Source organism: Brassica napus, chromosome C2, assembly GCF_020379485.1.
Source record: "Brassica napus cultivar Da-Ae chromosome C2, Da-Ae, whole genome shotgun sequence".
Lineage (NCBI taxonomy): Eukaryota > Viridiplantae > Streptophyta > Magnoliopsida > Brassicales > Brassicaceae > Brassica > Brassica napus.
In genome coordinates this window covers 9,640,385-9,651,477 of record NC_063445.1, presented here as the reverse complement: position 1 = coordinate 9,651,477, position 11,093 = coordinate 9,640,385, and the positions used below count along the sequence as shown (strand labels likewise).

Sequence of the window (11,093 nt, the reverse complement as noted above, 5' to 3'; positions counted from 1 at the left end):
CCTCAACGTGATCAAGAACAACAAGTATCATGGTTTAGCTTTAGAGGACCCATTTGACCACTTGGACAAGTTTGACAGCTACTGTGGGTTGTCAAAAACCAATGGTGTGTCCGAAGATGCCTTAAAGCTCAAGCTATCCCCTTTCTCTTTGGGGGATAAGGCACGTCAGTGGGAGAAGTCTCTACCCAGCGACTCTATCACCACTTGGGATGATTGCAAGAGAGCATTCTTGGAGAAGTTCTTCTCTATTTCAAGAATTGCTAAGCTGAGAAATGAGATTTCCAGCTTTCAATAGAAGAACTTGGAAGGCTTCAGCGAAGCGTGGGAGAGATTCAAGGGCTACCAAGCTCAATGCCCACACCATGGTTTCTCTAAGGAGAGCTCTTCTACCGTGGTGCTCTTCCTAAGTACAGGGCCAGACTGGATACAGCTAGCAATGGGTTCTTCTTGGGGAGAACTGAGGAAGATGCAAAGGAGATGGTTGACAACATGGTAAATAGTGATACAATCTACAGTGGAGACCACGACAGAGGCAGTCGAACAAATGATAAGCAGACGAGGAAAGAGTTGAAAGCTCTACAGGATAAGATAGACATCCTCCTTGCTGATAAAGCCACACAAGAGCAGCTGCACTTTGTTGGTAACCCAAGCCAAGAGACACCACCTGTTGTCCATGAGGTTGAGGGTTTGGAAGGTCAGGAAGAGCTGTGTTTCATCAACAACAATGGTAGCTGATACAAAAAAGAGCCCAACTTTCAGTACAACAACTACCAACAGAAATCCTATCCCAACAACCAACAGAGTGGTTATCCGCCTCGAAACAACCAGCAAGGCAGCTATCAACCTCAGCAAAACCCCTCATCTGGTTCCTCTGCTCCTCAAGAGAGCAGCACTGACACCCTGCTGAAATAAATCTTGGAGTCTCAGACTAGAAGTGAGAAGCATGTTGGTTATGAGTTGAAGAACCTTCATTCCAAGATTGATGGGAGCTACAATGAGCTCAACAACAAGTTCTCACATCTTGCTTCTACAGTCAAGAATTTAGAGAATCAGTTTGCTTCCATGAACACTCACCAGACTCGCCAGCAAGGATCTCTACCTGGAAAATATGACCAAAACCCCATGGAGGCCAAAGCTATCACCCTTAGGAGTGGTAAGCAGTTACCTCCTACAACCCTCACCAGGGATGCTGAAAAACTAGGTGAAGAGGTCGCCATCAACTTAGATGATGAAGTGGTGATTGTTGATGAGAAAATCAATGATGAAATCTTGGAGAAGATTGTGGAAGCCAATGGTAAAAGAAAGGTTGGGGAAGCGAAGAAAACAGTGAAAGATGGTGAAGTTCTTGCTCCAGCAAGTGAGAATTCTTTTGTTCCTCCTCCCTATGAACCCAAGCTACCATTCCCTGGTAGATTCAAGAGGCAGCTGCTAGAGAAGTACAAGGCTTTGTTTGAGAAGCAAATGAGTGAAGCTCAGGTTGCAATGCCCATCATCGATGCTTTCATGTTGATTCCTCAATACAACAAGTTCCTGAAAGATGTTGTAGCTGCAAAGAAGAAGGAAATGGAAAGCATGATGATTCTTACCCATGAGTGCAGTGCCATCATCCAAAGGCTTGATGTTCCAGAGAAGTTAGAGGATCCAGGATGCTTTACACTACCTTGTGCCCTTGGACCTATGGTATTTGAGAAATGTCTCTGCGATTTGGGAGCTAGTGTCAGCGTGATGCCTTTGTCTGTTGCAAAGATGCTTGGATGCACTCAGTACAAGAAGTGTAAACTCTCTCTGGTGTTAGCTGATCGTTCAGTGAAGTACCCTGTGGGTATCTTAGAGGACCTACCTGTGAAGATTGGAAGGTATGAGATACCTACAGATTTTGTGGTGCTTGAGATGGGTGAGGAGGCTCAGGACCCATTGATTCTTGGAAGGCCATTCTTAGCTACAGCAGGAGCAATTGTTAAGGTGAAAGAGAGAACGATTGATCTCCATTTGGGTAAAGGGCATGTTCTCCACTTTGACATCAAGGAGAAAATGAAGAAACCAACTGTGTTCGGGCAAGCCTTCTACATTGAAGAGATGGGCACTCTTACTGATGAGCACCTTGAAGAGTTACCACCTGAGGACGACGAGGAGGGAGCATCTCCCTCTACTCATTCTCCATAGAAGGTAACCCACTACTTTTCCTTGTATATACCATTTCGTTTTTGCATGTTAGTTTTCTCTTTTTGGGTATCTCTCTCTCCTTGACAACACAGAGACTGTGTCATTTAAGTTTGGGGGATGTACCAAGTATTTGATCACGTTGGCTTTGATGATTTTGAGTCTCATGCATTGCATTATACATATATATTTGCATAAAAAAAAATTCATTTAGTTTGCATCATTGGCATTTCTAGGAGAGTCTAGAGCATATAGGTTGCATTTACTTGCATTGGGAGCAATGATTTTAAATGCCTTGTAAAGAACATTACTTTGCACCTGAATAGCTTATGCACCTCTCAAAAACACTTGTATGCTTCGAGCCTTGAAGACTCTTCCTGAAACTTGTTGATTGCTGAAACTCAGTCTTTGAAGCCAACTACAACCTTATTTGAACTGAACGAACTTAATGCTTCTTGCTCATGGTCCCTTGTGTACTGAGTCATGGCTATACACACTTGAGTTTTCACATCCTTTATGCCAATCTTATTTTGACAAACTCTAGTGGTAGACCACTCCCAAAACCTTTCCCTTCTTTTAAGCTTTCATTGTTTGATGAGTGAGGCATTTTTCGAAAAGTCTTACATGTGCATAATGTTGAGAGTATCGGGAACGACAATGCTTGATCTTCATTTTTGCTAGATTGGGCACTCTATTGTCTAGCTATAGGTGGGGGGGGGGGTGAGAGTTGTGATTATGATTTGGGAGCAATGAAAAAGGAAAAGAAATGACTCTTTGTGTTTAAGTGAATTGCTTATTGGGATAAGTAGAAAAACCTCTAGCTCAAGTTATGAAAAGTCTTGGCCCCCATCTAAAAAAAAAAAAAAAAAAAGAAATAAAATATAAAAAGAAAAGAAAAAGAAAGAAAAAGGGGGCTAGCAAAGTTGTTAGGAGCTAAGTAATGTTTTGAGGTTGTGGAAAATCCCTTGTAGATTTCAAAGAGAAGGAGTTAAAGTTCTTAGGATCTTTTGGTGAGAGATGTGAGTTGGGTTTGACATTTGGGAATGATTGTGTAATTGTATGTTTGGGAAAATGGTAGAACAATGGAGATTGAGCATTGTATGCATGAGTTGATCCATTTCTTAGATATATTATGTGCAATGTCAAGGCTACTTGTTTTGAGAGTAAACCACTTTAAAAGATCATGGATTTTGAACCTCTTGACCCACTTGAATAAAAGCTTTCCCTTACTCAACCAAATGATTTGGACCAATTGACCATTTGCAAGAATTCACTTGATGCTATGCTTAATGAACTTGAGAGTTGGCTGATTTGCATGTGTGAATGCATGATGATGAGTGTAGGGATGAAAAGAGTTGAATAGGCCTAGAGAAGCTAGAGTATAATAAGAGAGGGTGTACTAATGCTGAATTTAGATGTTGATTTGAGTGCTTTGTGTGTTTCTTTTGGCTATGAGCTCTCACCTTCAAACCTCTCTCCCTATGAGTTCTAGAAAGTTCACTTGTGGACAAGTAAAAGAACAAGTTTGGGGGAGTTGATATCTTGCATATTTCCATTATCTTATCCATTTGTCCATGTGCATTTTGATCATATAGACTAGGATTTAGCCATGTTTAGGTTACATTTTGCATACATGAATCTTTATCAGGTGTTGAAGTGCCACGTGGAGTTCTTGGGGACATTTGGATGCATTTGGAGCTCAAAGGAGGTGAAATAGGTGATCATTGGACGAGCAGAGGATGGGAGCGAGGTTCCGCAGCGACGTCATGAGGTCGCTCCAAAGCACCTCTCAGAGCGACCTAGCTGGAGTGACCCCGTGAAGTCGCTCGCCATATTCATCCCGTTGGAAGCCCAGAGCGACTTGCCCAGAGCGACTTGCCCAGAGCGACGCACCGAGGTCGCTCGCATCTCACACCCCTCTCGGAGCGACCTCCCAAAGCGACACCCCGAGGTCGCTCGCGTCTCTATGGCGAGACGACACGAAGCGAAGCCCGGAGCGACCTCTCAGAGCGACCCACTGAGGTCGCTCCCGAAGGCCGGAGCGACTTGTCTGAGCGACATGCCGAGGTCGCTCCGCGTCTATTGTTGGGTCGATTCCTATTTTACTTAAGGCCCTTTTGGTCATTTCATTATGCACGTTTTACATTTCTAAAACCTATGTTTTAAACATCTTTGGTAGCCAGCACGCGGAGGATCTTTTGATCTATTGAGAAATACACAAAAAACTCTCTTGAGAAGTTCATCTCTTGGATTTTGATTGTTATGTTCTTGTGTTATTGTTGATTTCTTATCTATTTCTCTACATGATTAATCTGAAATCCAATATGGGTTTAAGAGGAATCATGGAGATTAGTGAGTAATCACCTTTTGAATTCATGGGTTAGGGAGATCAAGGGTGATTAGGTTAGTTCTAGGATGTTTTAGTGTAGATCATTCTTGTTCCTTGCTAGTAGAGTATTCATAATGCATCTTCTGAGTTGGCCACTCAAAAGTTGATCAATAGACATTTCCCACCCAAAAGGTGTTTGATGAAATGCCTGAGACAACTCTCCTAGGCTTTTAGTATACTTTGCCAAAGATATTTGTTGTTAAAGGTGCTAAGATAGCTAATAGACTTGTTAGTAATGATTGCTTTCATATTATTCAACCAAAGACATTTGATGTTTGAGATATGTTAGCAAATGAGCATTCATCTAGACATAGAGCTTGCTTAGAATTGTGTCTAGGCTTAAGGTCGATAGTTTGATTGATCATTTGTCATCCTTAGTTCGAAACTTGATCACCCAAAGTCTAATCCCTATGCCCATGAGTTCTCTTTTCCCTTAGTCAAGAAAGTATCATTCTGTTATTGCTTTTTAGTTTTAGTCATAGCTTAAAACTCATCTAAATCATTGGTTTCACTTAGATTAAGTGAGAACTTGCATTCTCAGTGCTTTGATATCCCTCAGAACTGGTTCGACAATCACTATACTACAACATTTGTCTTAGGAGCCTTGAAAACTCCTAACATCACCTTTGTACATGGTTATCGATCTTTTCTTGCTTTAGCAATGCTTATAATCACTAAGCCACGACCAGACATCCTTCTGGTCACTATCCTGGTTTATGGTTCTCACTTAGGCGTGCTGACTTAATCATACACACACACACGGCTATGATTTTTCTACAGACTTTCCATATGTAAAACATAGTCTGTTTAATCAATCAATAACTTGTATCATTGAACCTTTGAACCATTAAAAACCTTTTTCTCTCAGTTGGTCTTTATTATGATCACAAGGAATTATAATATTTTCTGTATGGACTGACTGCACTAAATACTTAGTCTTTCATATTACTTACAGCTGATGTATATTACAATCCATAAACAACTTAGGAACAAAGCTTGTTCTATGAGAATTTCTTTCTCATATTTCTATTGTACGTTGATACCTTTATCCAGTGATCCATTTGCTGCTTACTACACCATTATTTCTTTAGTAAATATCCAGACAAAATCAAACTTGATTTTCTGTAGTAGCATCCACCATATAGGAGCATATCTCTTTATAAATTGTTCCTTGGTCCTTGTGAGTATCCTTGTGTAATCAAGCTATACTTGAACGTTATTTAGAAGGAACATGGACACACTATACCATGTGGTCATGTCCTTTAAACTCACGGAATTTCTTATCTCACAAGATCCATTCACTGGTTTCTTTCTTAGATGGCTTTTCTGTATGTACATGGTTACTACGCCCATCTGTCTTATAATTACTTTGAATTCTTTGAACACCCCACGTCCCTATATAGGTTTTATGAGTACTCTACGTGGGTTCATGATCCTCAGGTTATATCCTTCAAATCCCAAGTACTACAATCTTTTATGAGCTCTTATGTATGTAAATACATCTTTGGTGTTAACACTCTTTATCTTCAGTTTCATACTGTTCCAGACATGATCTAATTAGATTTTGAGATCTTATTATCCAAGACCTTTATACCTTGCAGTTTGGCGTCCCAAACTACATGGTCTGGTACCTTAGATGTGTGGTTGCGCAACCTTATTTCTCTGTCTGAACTGGTTTCTCTTATGAACTCGGATTTGTACGATTCTGAGCACCTTTCATTACTTTCCGAGGTTCCTTATTATTTGGAACTTATTTGTCTATCTATAATAGACATTGTAGCAATTTGATTGTGTCTCTTAGACATCAAATTCGTGGTGCTTAAGCTGGTATGACATAGTCATTTTTTCTTTTCGGGTCAGTGTGTCTGGCATATATTTCTGCTATCTTTTATATCTTTTGATCATATTCTTTTAGAACGTCTAGATCATAATCTTTGATCTGAGGATCTTGCCAAGACAACTATGGTTGATACCATTATATTTTTCTTTTACTCTTTACTCTTTATCAGCCTGATAACTTTCTCCTTTCAAAGTTGGATAATCAGATTACTATCTTTTGTAATCTGTGTTCTTGGCCACTTGATTAAATCATCCATGTTTGGCACAAGATACATTATAGTTTCGTGGAGGAAGTCTTATTTATCTAATATATATTCCTAATCCTCATCTGAGGTTCCATCTTAAATGGCACACATATATGTGGTGGAATATTCGTATTTTCTTAAGATGATTTGTGTATATGTCTGGTTTATGACCCTTAATCATTCAGAGGTGGAAATGTCTATGCTTACATGTATGGCCTGATGTAAATCAATATTTATATACATAATGTCCTTAAGCTTTAGGCTGGACGTGGGTGATGTACCATTAGTGAGAGCTTTAAAGCTTTCCAACCGTGTATATTATGGTTGTAAACCATGGAATCCGAATTTATGATATGATCATGGACTGTGGGTTTTAGTCCTCTCTCCCCCTCATGAACATACTCATAATTTCGTAGTGCTTAGGACAGTGGAGCCTTAATTATTTTAGTGATTTTCCCTTTTGTGTACTTATAACACATTGTGAGATTTTATGGGATCACTTTTGTGCCTTAATTAATTTTTCATCATGTTTTGGATCAAGATGGCTAATCTGGTCATGCCATAAGTGTTTATTTCGTGGTGAACCATACTGGTTACCATGGCTTTATGCCTCTTTCATACTGATCCTTAGCATAGAATAAATCAGTAGAAAATATGGGTATAGGCATTAATTGATTTCTTTATAACTCAATGGGTCTGAATAATGTCGTGTCTTTTGCCATTTGTCAGTACCAATTAATTGATTTCAAGTGATTGTAGGAAGGTAAAGTTGAACCTATACAATTAAGATGAAGTTAAATCTATGCGAGAAATCAATCTATCAGTGAACTGACTCATTAGTCTACACCCAACAATTGATTTTATGTGATTGCAGGAAGGTAAAGTTAAACCTATATACAATCAAGGTAAAGTTAAACCATGCATGAAATCAACTATCAGTGGACTGATTATCCTTTTATTAAGGTTTTATTTGTTATTTAATCAAGAATCATCAAGCAAGACCAAGCAAGATAATATATAAAAACAAAATCGTGAATCATCAAGTAGGTCAAAAGCAAATCACAAAATCATAGACTTAAAATAAAATTATCATGTCGAGATTTTTCTTTTAGTCAATGTATAAGCCGGCCTCACAATCTATATTACTCCACACGGCTTTCTTGGATTCATCCTGATCCAATGCCTCAGGATATCTCATCTCACTGTTTTGTTCCTCAATGCATCTTTTCTGAAGTTTCTCAAATCTGTCAATGGTATCTTTAATTTTCTGCTTTCTTTGCTCAGTTGCCAATAGGTATGACAATAGGTCATTATAGGTTGTGAAACCTTTAGCTGTATATGATAGCAACCGATCCTTTGGATTGAATGTGGAATATGTTTTATACAGTAGATCATTATCTGTAACCACTTCATCACATAGTTCAAGACTATGGGCGATTTTCATTAAAGCAGAATCGTATTCTTCCATGGATTTAAAATCCTGGAACCTGAGTATCTTCCAATCATTCATGGCATTTCGCCATAATTCCATTGAGTATATGGATTTTAGTTTTATCCAAAGATCATAAGGATCCTCAATACTTTCGTACTTATTTCTCTGTTCCTCAGTGAGATGATAGCGCATAATTGTTATGGCTCTATGCTTTTCACTTTCAACTTCATCATTTCTTTCAATGATACATTTCCCGAGTCCTCTAGACTTCAGGGCAATTGAAGTGTTCATTTCCCATTCTGGATAATTATCTCCAGAGATATCTAGGACAGCATAATCCGAAGGCTCAAATCTCGACATCTGAAATCATTAATAAATTCATGATTTAAAATTCTTGCAACCAATTCAAATAATTAGTGCATATGATTTCATAAGTCTATCTATAATACTTTAGGCTACACGGCTCATGTTTTGTGATGCTTAGGCCTTACGACTTTAATCTCAATCAAGGGCACAAGGCCGCATGTATGAACCAATGCATTATGCCTCACGGCCATTCAGTATGATTGATAACAAAAACACAATGCCACACGATCCATATCAATCAAATAATCTAGCAACCTAACTCTCATTCAATATGTAAATTCTTTAAATCAATCTTTCAGGTTTTAAGTAATGAGAGATTTAAGGTTTCAAGGCCTTTAGAAATATCAATCAAGATTAAGAGTTTCAAGGCCTTAAGGATTTCGAATCTTGAGATTAGATCTATTAATCAATTTATCAATCCTAACATCTCAGATCATCAATCATCAAACAAAGACATTTTAAAACCGATTTAAACTTTTAGGGTTTCAGTTTGAGTGATTTAGATTCGAATTTAAACAATCTTATCAATAGCTCTAGGTGATCAAACAATCAAAGTTTAAATCAAACAATTTAAAACCGATTTTCCAAAATTAGGGTTTTTAGGAGATTTTGAAAAACTTTGATCTTTGATCAAGGGGATTTGATTTGAGATTCAAAATCATTAAGACTTTGATTTTAATTGATCAATGGATCAATCTCGAATTATGGTTTAGGGGATCAGACTTATTCGAGCTCCGATTTACTCTTTAGGGTTTGATCTATTTTCCCTATGGCTTTCATCTTTAGAGTTCTGATTTTAGGGTTTCAATCTTTACAAAACAACCATGTTCAATTCATGTTCTCAGAATTAGGATTACCTTTGTTTTGCAGATTGTAGAAACCGGACCACCAAGATGAACCTCGAACGGACGCGAGCTGGCTGCTTCGGGATCGCGAGCTGAGAGGATGCGATCGGGTTAGGTTTGTTAGGTCGCGATCGCCTTGGTTGTCTCTCGCGAACGGGTTGAGGCTGATCGTCGGATCGAGCTGAGGTAGTGACGGGAACGCGAGACGAGATTGATTTCAAGGGTTCGTCTGAGCTGAGATTGGGATGAAGCTGAGACGGTAATGCTTGCTAGAACGGAATCAAGAACGAATTAGGGTTCTCCGGGATTAGGGTTCCAAAAGACCAAGGCGGTGCCGTCTATTGTTTCTGCGAGTGTGGGCGCGTCTGAGATCGGATTGACGAACGGTTTTCTCTGATAGATTCTTCTTGTCCAGAGCTTCAATTTGATATGTGGCTCGTTGTCTGGTTCCTCGGGGTTTGAGAGATAGATTGATTTTAAGTTACGCCTGGATTAGGGTTTATGTGTGACGGATTTTAGGTTAGGTTTTGTCTCAGGGTTTTGGAGTCTATCGTGCTGATAACGTGTTGTGAATGAAGAGGGGAACTTGTGTTTATTATTAGGTCGACCAACTGGTCTTTATATACATATGGTAATGACGGTCTAAGTACTGGATCGACATGAGATCGTACTTATCCTTAACTAGATAATGACTAGCAATACGTAAGATAAACACCAACTATAATGTGGATAAACACAAGAGTAGATAGGCGCCAGTATGATCCTGCGGATGGGCTTGGCCCGTCTTGCTACACGGGCTGATAAATGGGTCGATCACTAAATGGTTTATAACATCAGAGTCATTTTGAAGACAAAATATTTAACAAATACAGCCACAATGGAACCCCTAACTGATTGCCACAATCATGACATGGACAACGCATGTGAAGATTGTTATTACTTTAAGAGGATGAACGAATTTGTTGACTACATTAGCACGAAAAAACAGTAAACAAACACATGAATTTAGGTGTTTCTTTTGGAACATTAACTTTACTTAAACTTTTACATTATACTATATTTACTTTTGTGCAGCTTGGAACATTAGCCATGTTCGTTTCAGAGACGCAGCGTCAGTGATTGGTGTTCAAAACTATAACTAACTTCTTGCTCAAGTATGTGGAGACTACCACCGGCAGCAGTACTTTTGCCGCTCAGAAACAGCCGCATCACCATTTTAAGTGACGCTATTTTACACAGCGGCAGAATAGTCACTTGCAATCCTTGTAAAAGTTGATCGTAGCGTCAGTTGATTATTACGCCACTTTTGTTTTTGCCTAATTTGATGACTGATTTTTGATCGCCGCAAGTGATCGCAGCGTCAATGTACCGAATAGGGCTATTGACTTTAGTTAATCTTTTACATTGTACTACATTTACTTTTGTCCAGCTATCAACTATATATTATATTCTTATTATACTAATCTATGAAATCACTTACGGTACTCCTCTTTCGCCTAATCAGATAAAAAATAAAGTAACACAATACTGACAATAACCACTATCAAATGGATTAAACGGACCAATTTTAACTTATTAGAAAACAAAATATACAAAGAACAAAAGATCCGAACCCGGCGCGTAGCGCCGGTATACCCCTAGTTATATATAAAACATAAGTTTCAAAAAACTATAAAACATTAACTAAAGATTTTGACAAAAGTACCAGAAGTACGAAAAAACTTGTGCTTGATGAAGTAAATGGCGAACAAGGCTTCGTTAGAGAGCTTCCCGATCATACACACCTTATAACAGGAGGGAACCCAAAACTTTCACGA

The 11,093-nt window shown here is 38.8% G+C and overlaps 1 non-coding gene across 1 annotated transcript; it reads right to left on the bottom strand.

The window, feature by feature from the left end:
* Positions 1-262: 262 nt before the first annotated feature.
* LOC125582633 lies at positions 263-369 on the bottom strand. The gene has a single exon (XR_007320090.1). It is a non-coding gene; the product is annotated as a small nucleolar RNA R71 (small nucleolar RNA).
* Positions 370-11,093: the final 10,724 nt, after the last annotated feature.